Below are 12681 nucleotides of genomic sequence, written 5' to 3'. Positions count from 1 at the left end.
AGCACAGTTGGCACTGCTAGATATTTATAATTTCCAGAGGGTCTAATTGATGTCCGTCTGCCCTCTTCGCTGCATGTGCAGAGAGGAAACTGTTTCAAACTGTCCAAGTTTAGAATGGGTATGAGGAAGAAGTTTTTTCCGGTCAGGGTGGTGAGGCACTGAAACAGGCCACACAGAGAGGTGGTGGATGTCCCATCCCTGAAGACATTCAAGGTCAGACTGGACTGGGCTCTGAGCAACCTGTTCTAGCTGTAGGTGTCCCTGTTCATTGCAGGGCAGTTGGACTAAATGGCCTTTAAGGGTCCTTTTCAACTCAAAAGATTCTATGATGATTCTACAATGAATTTCTAGATGTTTGGTATGCTACTACAGTTGTAAATATGTTTAGTATTTTGCATTCAGATGCAAGGGATTGTGCAGCCCCCTTAACTGACTAATTTCCAAAGGCTCCATAATTCCTAATAATTTCATTTCTGTTACTTTCTAACCTCATTTGTTTTATTCTTTCTGAGCATTTTCTTCTATGTATTTTTCATTGTTTACCCTTTAATCTGCATTTATGATGATGCTTTCCAGGTATTCCATACTTCTACCTCAGACAGTTGAACATAAAATTGAGAAAATAGCATTTTAAATCCTGAAAGCACTACAGCAAACCTTGCAACAATGACTAATTTACAAAATTAAGGACACCTTACACTTCAGTCACTCTCTGGTTTTTATATCAGCTGTTATTTATTCATCATTGTCTGTTTTTGGGTGCCTTTTGAGCCCATTAGGTTATTCTCACACCTTCCTAGAGCTTGGTGTACCTGAAGACAGCAGGTGTCTGCAATGCTGCTATGTCAGTTCTAGGAAAACCAGCAGCACCTGCACCCGCCCTGGCTGTCTTCTTTAAATTCATCATCTCCTCCTACTGAGAAAGGTTATCTTAAATTGAAGTGAAGTCATCTGATTAAACAGCAGCTAAGCTGGTAGGAGGAGACTCAGCAGTTATGATTGAACTGAAGTAGAAATGAGCTAGAGACTTTGAAAAAAGAAAATGGGTAAGTGGGACTCCTGACTTCAGAAGTTTTCTTGGGTGTAACTTCTTTGCCCTATTTGTTACTGTTGATGGGATGCAATGCTCAGTTTTGCATAGTTGGTGGATGGGTTAAGGATTGTGAGATGGTGTTAGATTGCCCTCTTCTGTCTTGATGGAGTATGTTGATTTCTGTACAATACTGGCTGCTTTTTACTGCCTATTTAACATCTAAAATGCAGTTTTCTGGATGAAGAAAAGAGTTTTCTGTGACTCTCAATTACTTTGAATTTTTCACAAGTAAAAGAAAAAAATAAGAGAGGATGGAAGGAAGCAAACAGATACTTACTGTCTAACTGAAAAAAATCACCTTGTCATCAGTGCACTAACAATGGTGCCTGTGTGCAGTCAGGTTAAAAACTGATGTTTTCACTCCTGTAAGATATACAAGTCTCCCATTCACGGGAATCTTTACAGTAAAGCAGCAACAAGCCTTTTCTGTGTCTCTTTCTTTATCTTTATAGAAGGGACTGTACTATGTCAGAACTACAGGGAACACAGTGAACCACAACTGGTCTGTTTCCTTACCATGAAGCTGACAGAAATGGACAGATTTAATTATGTACATCTGGGGAGGGCAAATCAATGTTTCCTCTGAAAGGAGGAGTTAGCTTCCTGAACAGGATAAATGCTGTAGTGCAGGGAAAATACAGCCTTTCAATATTGCATTAGACTTTTCTATTTAGAAAGAGGCAAAACAGAGTGTTCTCTGGGTCACTGGCCAAAGCCACTTTCCAACATACATGAGAGAATGCTAGAAGTGAGGTGGTGGCGACATTAATAGAGGTCAGGTCCCACAGCATCCCCAGGCTGCTTTAAATTGATGTTTCAGTCAATGGCATGGCCTTGAGAAGGCACTGCCTGTACTGAGCAGGAGCATCTCTTATCAATATTAATAATGGTCGGAGTGCTAACAGCCTCCTGGGACTTGCCTTATCTACTTCAGAAGCTCAGCTGTTTCTCCACTGGCTTTTGGGCTACTTCAGAAGCTACTCTAATTCCAAAATTATTTACCTGTTTGAAAGACAAGCACCTTGCATTCATGATTTAGTTACCATGAAAAATTCCAAAAGCGCAGCCAGAGATACCAAATCAAAGCCAGAGATACCAAATCAAAGAGTAAAAGGAAATATGTCAAGTTTAACAACAATAAAAAGAGTTTTTATTTGCTTTAACTTACATCCATTGACTGTGATGTTGGGTGAGGTCCACAGTGGGGAATTCTGAGACAGAGAGCATGTGGCTGCTGTTGAGGTTCAGGGATTTTTCTGGCCAGTACAGGGTAAGGTCTGTATACAACTATGTGTGTGTCCTCAGATTCACCTTTTGCTTTTCAGTTCACATGGAGACTTCACTGGAAACATGAAGTGATTTAGTGCTTTGTGAAGAAATCTGAACTGAATTTATAATTCATGTCTTTATGAAATATTAAGCAGAGCATTAGTCTGTCTGGGCAGTTCACCCAAGTGAGTGCTCAAATCTGTGTTGGCTCATGTCTCTGTGATAACTTACTAGGCTTTGGCTTATTGGGAGAAAAGAAGTGTAAATGAGAGCTCACTGAAGACAGGCTATGGGGAAAAAACAACACAAAACATTTAAGTGGATAAATTGCCAGAAAGAAATGCAATAAAGAGGTTACATAAACAGTTTTAACACTCCTACAATGAAGTTTAAATAAAGAAAAAGTCATGTGCAACAATAACCATCTGATATAATAAATGTTGAGCTGCCAAAGGGGTTTGCAGACCACTGGCAGGTAGAATAGTTGTACAGAGAGGTTGTGTCTCTGTGCTTGGATCAGAAGAGTTGGTCCCCGTTTGGAACGGGCTACAGGATGCTTACAGGAGATCATGAGATGGAAGAAGGCTCAAGCATGGGGGGGAGGGCATGCACCTTCCCAAATACTAGCAATTGCAGGAGGCACTATTCAGGAGCTGTGTGACAGCCTCAAAGACCAATAGATGTTCTCTCCAAAACAAGGGAGTAGTTCATGGAAAAACTTCATGAAAAAGATATGGAGATACCAATGGTTTTTACTCTATTTTCTCTATAATTATTGTTTTAAATAACCAGTAGTACACTCAAGGAAAATGTCTTTGAAATATGGTGAATTCTGTCATTATTAGCAGGAAATCAACCTGTGGGTTTTGGTTTGAGTGCAGCATTGTGGAATGTTAACTATGAAGTGACTTCTGCTTCTGGGCACTTTGGGGAACTGCTTTTTCTAGGAGCCCCAGTACTCTTAAGCTGGGCTGCCCACCAGTCAGCCTTACCTATGCCATGACTCTTAAGACTCATTTCCAACTTAAGTGGAACAAAAAGCCCCAAGTAAACAGTGGTATTTCTCAGGCTTGACTCACTAGGCATACCTAGAGAGATGTCACTCTTAGTGGATGGCACAGATCTGAGACGCAGTCACCTTTTTGTTTCCAGAGGAATTAAGTAGGTAATGAAGATGTCTGTGCTCAGTCACTGACATGGTCAAAGCTGAGTTGCATCCTTGCAAGTGATATTTGGTACTCTGGGCTTCTTCAGGCTGGCTTGGGTTAGTAAGAGCCATTGCTGTGGCCTCTAGTATCTACAGACCAGTGTGATTGGTTGTTGTTTTCATTTTCAGAAATATAAGCAGATTATCAGGGTAACATTCAATGAAATATCAGCATACAGTCTGGGTTTCACCTTTAGTTTGTGTATACCAAAGCTGGTCTTCCCTGTGCTAGTTGGATGCATACAGAGAACAGCGTGATGTGATATTTTCCTGCTGATGCCAAGGTCATTGTGAGCAACTTCATAGCAGTCTCTAGCATTTGTGTGCCAGCTTCCTGGAGAACAAATGCAAAGATTTGAATGAGTGCATCAGAAGAATTCAGAAACTGAAAACTGTGTGAGAGGAAATGGCAAAACAACAAATAGGAATATTTCTAACAAGTCTGGAAAACCTCACAATTGAGGGGAAAAAAGAAATATGACATTGAATTAGCTTTTAAAAGGAGTTAAGGGAGAAGAGTAAAAAGTATGAATATGAAATATAGGACAGTGGTTTTTTCAGTATAAACTGGCCAAGATGCTGTACAAGGCACCACAGGAAGTTTTTCAAGTTTTTTTTTTAATTGAGAACTAAAAGCTCAACAAATAAATGTAGTTTCACTGAAGCCCGGACTAAAGACACCACACTGCCTAAGGGGATTAAGTGGATAATCAAAAACATTTTGTGGTCTCTGCTGTTCCCAGAGAACAAACCTAGGGACAGAGGAAAATCAGTTCATAAATGAGCCAAACTGAAAAATAATCCCATAACCCTGTAGGAAAAGATGACTTTCCCATATCCAGCCATAAGCTGACTTAAAAGTAGCAGAGGATTATGAAAGACAGAACACAAACACAGGATCTACTGTTATGTTCTAAAGTCCTTGTTTTCATTTGTAGGAGCAGAAATACTTGGAAATGTTTAATGTTTATTAGAAATTTAACAGTTACTTAATGCATTCAAAGAGGTGTAGAGTTATATTTATCTCAGATTGGAATGAGAATATAAAGATCGATTCTGTAATGTGATTAATCATTTTAACAGGCAAAATTAGGTCACTGTGGTTGTAGAGCAGAAGATTTTGGGGGGGGGGCAGTAGGACTTCTTTTAGAGTGTTAAGTAGGAAATTAGCTTTTTAGGTAGTAGTGCCTTAAAGAGGATTGGCTTGTAAATCAGCTCTCAGAACTTAACTATATATTGTTCAAGGAATGTTTGGATGTTGTGTTGAGTGACATGGTTTAGTGAAAACTATTGGTGATTGGTGGATGGTTGGATTGGACGGACTTGTTGGTCTTTTCCAACCTTGGTGATTTTGTGGTAAGTTATATATTAATCAGATTATTCAGATCAATTTGTACACTGGTTCCCTCAAGATCACTACATCAAACCCAATATTCACACCTTTGGGATTTGAGTGGCATTGCTTGTAGTTATCAAGCTGTATTCTCAGCTACTTACAAAAAGGTCTGGGCTACTTCAACAATTGCATGGAAGATTATGTCTAAACACACACATCCCCCTTGGCTGAGACAGAGGGATCAAGTCACAGGAACGTGAATTTTCTATGCCAGGAGCTGACAGTTTAGATAAGTTTGACTCATGCGGGCAGAGGTGCTAGAAGAATGAAAGTGCTGTTTTAAGGAAGTGAATACAAAAGCCTCTCAGTACCATGGAATTATATTTAGAGATCTTGCCTGCAAAAGAATCCCCACTACTTAATTCCAGTCCAGCTGGACCTTGTAAAGCAATTGCTCAGCAGGGATTGCAGAGCATAGCACTGTACCAATCAAATCTATTAGTCACAAGAACATAGGGGTGATGTTACCTACATCAGTCTGTGGGAATTCTGCAGTCAGCTCAGCTGCATTTGGCATTTGTCTTGTATTGCAAAATCCCTTCACAGATGCTGAACATTAAGCAACTACTGAGAAGGGATTCTAAAGCAAGGCAAAATCATCTTTGCATTCTTATCATTAGTTGGAATAAGTGATGCCATATGATGAACTTATCTGAGGCCATTAAAAAACAAAGTTTTGGAAGAAAATGCTTCTCAGTTTTTAAATATTTATACATGAGACATTAACTGGGGAATCAATAATTCTGGTTTACTAGAAGCAACAACTCCAGAAGATCAACAGATTTGAGGATAAATTTGTTTGTAAAAGCACTTCAGGGGCTCCCAGATCTCTCATTTCTACAATAATAGTAATATGGATGCAGTCCATGTAAATACTGCCTAAAATATGCTGCTCAAAAGAAGGGGGAAAGGAAAGCTTCAGTTTTCCACTAGATGTCAGTTTATCTCTGTCTTTGAACTAGGATCTATCTGCAGACAAAAACTGAGGGCAAAATGCAGAAGCAATCCAAACATAGTTATTTGTGTGCACCAACAAGAAGTATTTTAAAAGGCTGAGATTGAATAAACAATTTTGGATTCAACTTTGGCCCATTTTCTTATTTGCTTTCCATTTTCCATTTACCAACCACTGGGAGGAAGCCCCACATGCTCCAAGCCTGGTACAGTCCACCCAGAAGCAAGTAGTTCTGAAGAAAGCTGGGAGCAAGGGCAGGCAGGGCTGGTCTGCTGAGCCACCACTTTGTAATTTAATGTCTGTCTGGGCTGGTGTTTGAACCTACTAGGGGGAGGGTGCCTCAGCTGCTGCTTGCTGCAATGGAAAGCTGAATTCAGCATGTTTCAGAGAAGCTTAAAGCATTGAGTCTTTGAGTTGACGTTTTATTTAAGATAAGGTGGTGCCTTTTCAGTCAGTGAAAGGCATGGAGAGGTCCTTGGGGAAAAAATAAGAGTGCAGCAGCATAAACCAGGAAATTATCAACAAAGGGAGAAGAAAGTAAAGATGGATGTGGAGAGAAGAATGTAACAATATGGATTTGAAAAGGCATGGCTTTCCCTGATGGTGTCCTTGGCCTTTCATCACTGCCTGTAGTGGCAGTTGAATGTGATCCACTGTTCTGCAAACCAGATCCTCCTAGTTCAGCGGCCTGAGAAAATCTGATGAAGGGACATGATACAAAAAAGAGGTATCTTTTAAAAGATTAATGATAGAGGAGTTATTTATATGTATTTTAATATTAACCCTTCTAAACTGTAAACAATTAGCTTATTGTATTTGTTACTGCATTGCATGTTGTCATTGTCATCTTAAGTGTTGTTATCTGGCCTGCCTGTGTACAACAGAGAAATAACAATATTTTTTGGTGGTTTTGTTGGTACAGCTTTGCAAGATGCACAGGATAGACAGTCAAGGACAGCTGATCTCCCCAGAACACCTGCTGATCTCTTGCTTTGATCTTATTTCTTCTGAAATACCTCCAGCTGTTATCTCCCTCACACACTGTGTGTGATACTGTCTTCATTCATCTACATTCTTCTCAGCTTCCCAACTTGTAAAGTGAGAATAAAACTAGTTCCTGTCTTAGCAGTGGGCTTTCAACCCCCAACACTGGGAGCTTCACAAAGTAACTTCAAGGAACTGATGATGGTATAGATGATGCTTTGGAGGCCACTAGGAACTGGCTTCTGCCACCCTTTCCAAGATATAAGTCTCAGCTGGTGATGCAAATAGCTCAGCTGTGAACTGCTAGATCAGTTTCTTTGGTATAGTAAATGCAGGCAGTCTGAAACCTGAGTGGTGTGTTTGTCCTAGGGAAGACTCTTCTGTAGACTCTAGTTCAGCACTACCTTTCCCCCCAGTAATTTATTTACGTGGAGCTGAACTACTTAGTTAAACCTCTCAAGTCTTAGGCTTCTTTTCCAGTAGTCTGATGTGTGAAAAACCTGTTCAGGTGTGGTTTTAAACCTGAAAGTTTCTAGAGCTTGTATATACAGCATTGCTTTGCGGTGCTGTAGGGCTGGAGGATGTGGCTGATGTTCTCAGTTTGAGCCAGGAGAGTGCACAGGGACTGCACTTAGATTTTGCTCTCCTCCTGCTGTTCCCAAACATCCATGGTTTCTAGTTAAGCTGTTTTCTTCATAGCTGACAGAAACTTCAATTGTTTTATGTGGGAATAAAACTTAGGATCTACTGCAGTCAGTTTTGATTTGCTGTTTGAATTCCCACCCCTTTGGAATCATTCCAGAAAAATGCTTGTATTTATGATGTTTTATTTATTTGCTATTTCTATACTATGTACTTCAAATATGTGAACAAAAAAAACCCAAGCCAAACTCCTTTGTTTTCTTGCATGTATCCGGCTTGTTACCAAGAAATGGAGTGTATTCCTCTGAAATGGAGGCATGAGGGAAGTGCTGGTTCCTGCTGCATGTCCTTGGTTTAAGCAGATGGAATCAGTGGCTTTCCATTAGCATCTGTGGAGCTGTGTAAGTAACACTGTTTCCTATTGAGATCTTCAGGGCAACCACTTTCTCCTGTTGAGATGCCAAAATAGAAATGCTTGCTGGCTGTTCTCCTTTGACTTTCTAGTAGCTGATTTCTAGTGGGCATCTGAAATGCCAAGTAGCTGAAAATGAACCCCCATGTGTCATCCTATAGGGTGTATTGGCCACAAAACTGAATTACCAATCCTTAATTACTGTGTCTGTATAGATGATGAGTTGCCTGGAGCTATAATCAGGTAATAAAAGGCTCTGAAACAAATCTATAGAGCAAGATCTATATATATCTATAGTTCTGATTGTTCAGACATGTTAGTGCAAGCTGTTAGTATCACCATACTTTTATCATGTGAATATGACTGTTAGTGATTATTGGGGTTTCCGGGAAGTTATTTCAGCTGGCTGGTTGCATTTAACAGTATATTTCATACTTGTAGTTCTGTGGTGGAAGGAACTCCGTGTACTTAAGGAGAAAGAAGAAGCTTTTCTTTTCTTTTAAACAACTGCACTGATTTGGAACCTATAATCTCCTGAGGAAGCATGTATCTGCTATAGATACCCTCTGAGGTAGCACAGTGGGTTATCTGCACTGGGATTATCTTATAGGTGTTTCATTTGACTTTCTCAGGGGATATTTTTATTATTCTCTGTGGAACAACAGTGAGGAAAAATGACCAAGGAGGAGAGTTTGAGATATCTTTAATGAGAGACTTCCTCCGTGGTTAATTCTGCTCTCCAGGGTGAGCCTGCAGCTGTCCTGGAGCTAGCAGGGACACTGGACTCATGGGGCCAAAGTATCACCTGGGAGCTGCAGGGAGATCAGGAGTGGAAGCAACAGCTAAGCTTATCTCACAGTATCTTTTTTTCTGTTTTGAGTTGGAAGGGACCCTTAAAAATCACTTAGTCCAAATCCCCTGCAGTGAACAGGGACACCTACAGCTAGATCAGGTTGCTCGAAACCCTGTCCATCCTGACCCTGAATGCCTCCAAGGATGTGAGGTATCCACCACCTCTCTGGGCAAACTGTGCCAGAACCTCACCACTCTGACTGTATTAAAATCAAAACAAAGCCTTTATATTCAATTTAAATTTCCTCTCTATTAGTTTGAAACCATTTTCCCTTGTCCATCGCAACAGACCCTGCTCAGGGGCATGATTTAGCGGAGGGTTGATAGAGTAGTATGGTTAGGTTGCAATTGGACTTGATTATCTTTAAGGTCTTTTCTAACCTTAGAGATTCTATGAAAGGCAACTATCAGGTCTCCCTAGAGCTTTCTCTTTTTTAGGCTGAACAGCTCCAGCTCTCTCAGCTTCTCCTCTTAGGGGAGGTGTTCTGTCTCTTGAATCACTTTTATGACACTCTCTGTGTGCTCTAACAGGTCTACATCTGTTCTGTAGCAAGGACACAACATCTGGATGCAATACCTCAAGGTGAGGCCTCACCAGTACAGGGGCAGGATCACCTCCCTTGACCTACTGGCCACACTTGTTTTGTTGCAGCCCAGGGTAAGGTTGGCTTTCTGTACTGTGAGGGCATATTGCTGGCTCGTGTCCAGCTTTCCATCCGTCAGTACCTCCAAGTCCTTTCCAGCTGAGCCATGCACTATCTTTGTATCCCCCCAGCTTGTATTAGTGGGAGTTACCTCAACCCAGGTGTAAGACTTTGCACTTGACTCAATTAAACCTCACAAGGTTCACATGGGCCCACTGTTTGAGCCTGTCTAGGTCTCCCTGGATGGCATCCTGTCCCCTGGTCATGTCTACCAAACCAGACGGCCTGGTGTCATCTGCAAACTTCCTGAGGAATGGCAGTGCTTTGCCTCAGTGGCTCTCAGTTAACTAGGAGCAGCTGAGATATCAACTAAAAGTTTTATTTGCTTTTGGACAAAAATAGTCAAATATTTTAAGCTCATTTGATGACCTTGATGACCTTTTGATGAAGGCTTGTGGGTGCCTTTTTTGATGATTTAAATATGTGCTTGAAAATAACTAGTAAGGCTAAATGATCATTTCTCATCTTCTTGTCCCAGAAAGAAAAAAGCTAAGACAGTCCTCCCCTTGCAGAAACCTAGGCTTTCTGGAGAAAGGATGGTTACTCAGCTTTCCAAGAGGCTGATGACAAGCTCCTCACCTATAAGTACTGCTAAAAATGATGTAATCTAAAAGCAAATGAGGCCACCTAGCCTGAGCTGCCTGTGGAAGGTTTTTCATCAGATCAAGGCAGAAGAAGGAAGTGAAGTGTCGAGGCTGAGCCTGGGTGGCTGCAGTGCTGGCCCTGTGAGGATGGAGTGAACACTGCCACCAGGTAGAACACAGAAGCAGTGGGGAAGTGCCCTACAAGACAGCCTGCAGGCTCTATTGGGGGGTTTGCAGAACGAAAAGCATCAGTGTAAGAGACAGCAGGGCTGCAGCAGGAAATGATTTCTGGAACTGCTGCTGCTCAGTCTCCTGTCAGCTCCTGAAGCATTTTAGAGTAACCAGAGAATCTTATTTTCACATGAAAAGCATTTATGGATATTTGGTGCTTTAGTGAAGCATTCATGTCTGAATCACACTAAGTATGCTTGATCAACAATTGACTGAAGAAGAACAGTATTCATAGGGTGGTGAGCCCTAAGGAATGGCCGCCCAGGGAATGCTTCCTTACAAAGGGTATCTTATAGCCAGGAAAAAAACAGGCTTGATGCAGTTGTGAGCAGTATATATCTTCATTTTTATGCCAGTTGATTAACTCCTGGAGCATAATGATAGGTATAAAACAAAAAAAAATCTGATTTGCTTAAAAAAATCCCCCTTCCCTCCCCCCATACAGACTGATAATAACTCACTCAACTTACTGCATGTTATCTCCTCCAGGAGCTGGCTGGATGTGGTGCTATCTGTCAGCTATGATTGATGGATACTGATCAGGCAGAAGCACAAATAGTGCTGTTGGTGCGTGACACCTACCAGGCTCCATCCTGCATTCTGTCTACTGCGCCATGCCGTGCTATCAGAGTGAAGAGCAGAGCAGGGCAAGGCTCTCAACAAATCCTTCCAAAAGCTTGGGCTCCTTTTCTGTGTATTCCTCCAACAAACTTTAAGAAAAGTTGAGAAGTCTGTGGGACTGCAAGCAGGACAGTGCCCTTGCAGCAGGGTCAGAGCTTTGTTTACAGTACTCTTCCCTTCCTCTGTCCAGATTGGGGCCAATGGCTGTTGAGGAGCAGCCCTGAGGGTCGGCGTGCTGCTGGCAAGCAGGGGCACTCAATGGTACTGGAAACAGGTCCCCTGGCTCTGCTTCTGCTGTGGCCTCAAGGTTGTAGCCACTCCAAGGTAATTCTCCAATTGGGATTTCAGTAAGCTGGGACTATGATCAGTGGAATTTGCCAGAGAAATGTGGAAATATTTCAAAAATAATTCTTGTAATCTTTTAAACTACTGTTAATTTATGTGTTTTTATGTTTGTTTTCTTCTTTGCTCCAGTTAAAGCATTACTTAAGCAAAGTTTGGCAGTTGCGGTGTGTTACAACTCATTCCCATGATCAGCATGCAGTATTGAGCCTGGTTTTCAAATACTGTAGTTGCATCTCTGGTTCCAAAATCGTTATGCTCCCCTCCATAAAGTGGAGTTAGTAGCACATCTGTTTCATCTCTTATCTCTCAAAAATAATTGGATTTGGAATTCCTTTGCAGCTGTGGGTGAAAAAGAGGCAGCTTGAACAGGAACTTGTCCTCAGCTTGGCCTCTAGGTGTTTGTTTCAGATAGTCACAAAAACCTGTGCTTTCTACTTGCAATAACTGATGCCCTATATGTGTGTGTGTGTGTGTGTGTGTGTATATATATATATATATATATATATACACACACATTTTTTACCTTGAAGAGCTGGTGAAATCTAAGTAGAGAAACTGAGACAAAGTAGTACATGTTGTCCAGCTGGAAAGCTGGTCTGGGCAATGGGCTTAAGCAATGCAAGGAGCCTGGACTGGGTTCCCGTTTATGCCAAAGGGTTTTGGATTATTCCTTCATAAGGAATAATTCACAGTTAAATGTACAACTGGGGCAAAGTGTGGTGGACCTCGTGGGGGGGGTGGGGGGGTGGAGGGGATATGTGAAACCTGGGGAACAGACTTAGTCAGGCTGCTGGGTATGGTTTTTGAAGGAACTGGGCAGCAGAGAGAGCTTGTTTGTTTAGCCACACAGTGTTGTTCTTTATTTCCCCTGCATCTTTTCTAAGGGCCATTTCCTTCCTAGTGCATTTGTGTCACTGCCTGAAAGGGATGTGCCTAAATAGAGGTCAGAGTAGCTGCGGGTGGGTTTCTTGTTTGTTAAACAGTATGGGAAGAAAACAGAGGCCATGAAGGATACTTCCCACCCCTCTGTGCCCCAGGGGACATTCTTTATAAAATTTGGCAGCGACTCTTTCATCAGAAGTCAGTAAATGGCTGCATGGAGAGGCTGGGTCTGGAAAATGTTTTGACTGTTTAGCAGCAGAGGGAGAGGAGGCACAGGAAAGGAGCTTAGAGAAGATAGTGTAAAGTCTCATTAAAAACTCCAAGTATATGGTGGTTAGCTTAAAAAAAAATCAAACAAACAAAAATAACAACAAAACCCCACACAACTAATATATAAGAATAAATATATTTATGTATAAATATAATATTATATATATATATGGTGTTAGCAAGTGATTACAAAGAAAAGCGAGTTGGGGTTGCCTTTCTGCAGGTTACACTCCA

At 41.4% G+C, this 12681-nt stretch overlaps 1 long non-coding RNA gene across 2 annotated transcripts; it reads left to right on the top strand.

The window, feature by feature from the left end:
• Positions 1 to 394: 394 nt before the first annotated feature.
• On the top strand, positions 395 to 11998 carry LOC107313689. 2 transcript variants are annotated; one of them, XR_001555135.2, is made up of 5 exons: positions 395 to 1046; positions 7834 to 7947; positions 9342 to 9468; positions 9993 to 10267; positions 10819 to 11998. It is a non-coding gene; the product is annotated as an uncharacterized LOC107313689 (long non-coding RNA). The 2 variants fall into 2 exon arrangements; XR_004307180.1 differs by lacking the exon at positions 395 to 1046 and adding an exon at positions 6142 to 6647.
• Positions 11999 to 12681: the final 683 nt, after the last annotated feature.

Source organism: Coturnix japonica, chromosome 4, assembly GCF_001577835.2.
Source record: "Coturnix japonica isolate 7356 chromosome 4, Coturnix japonica 2.1, whole genome shotgun sequence".
NCBI classification, from domain to species: Eukaryota; Metazoa; Chordata; class Aves; order Galliformes; family Phasianidae; genus Coturnix; species Coturnix japonica.
Note: the sequence above shows the minus strand (reverse complement) of the source record. Positions and strands in the feature narration are given on the sequence as shown.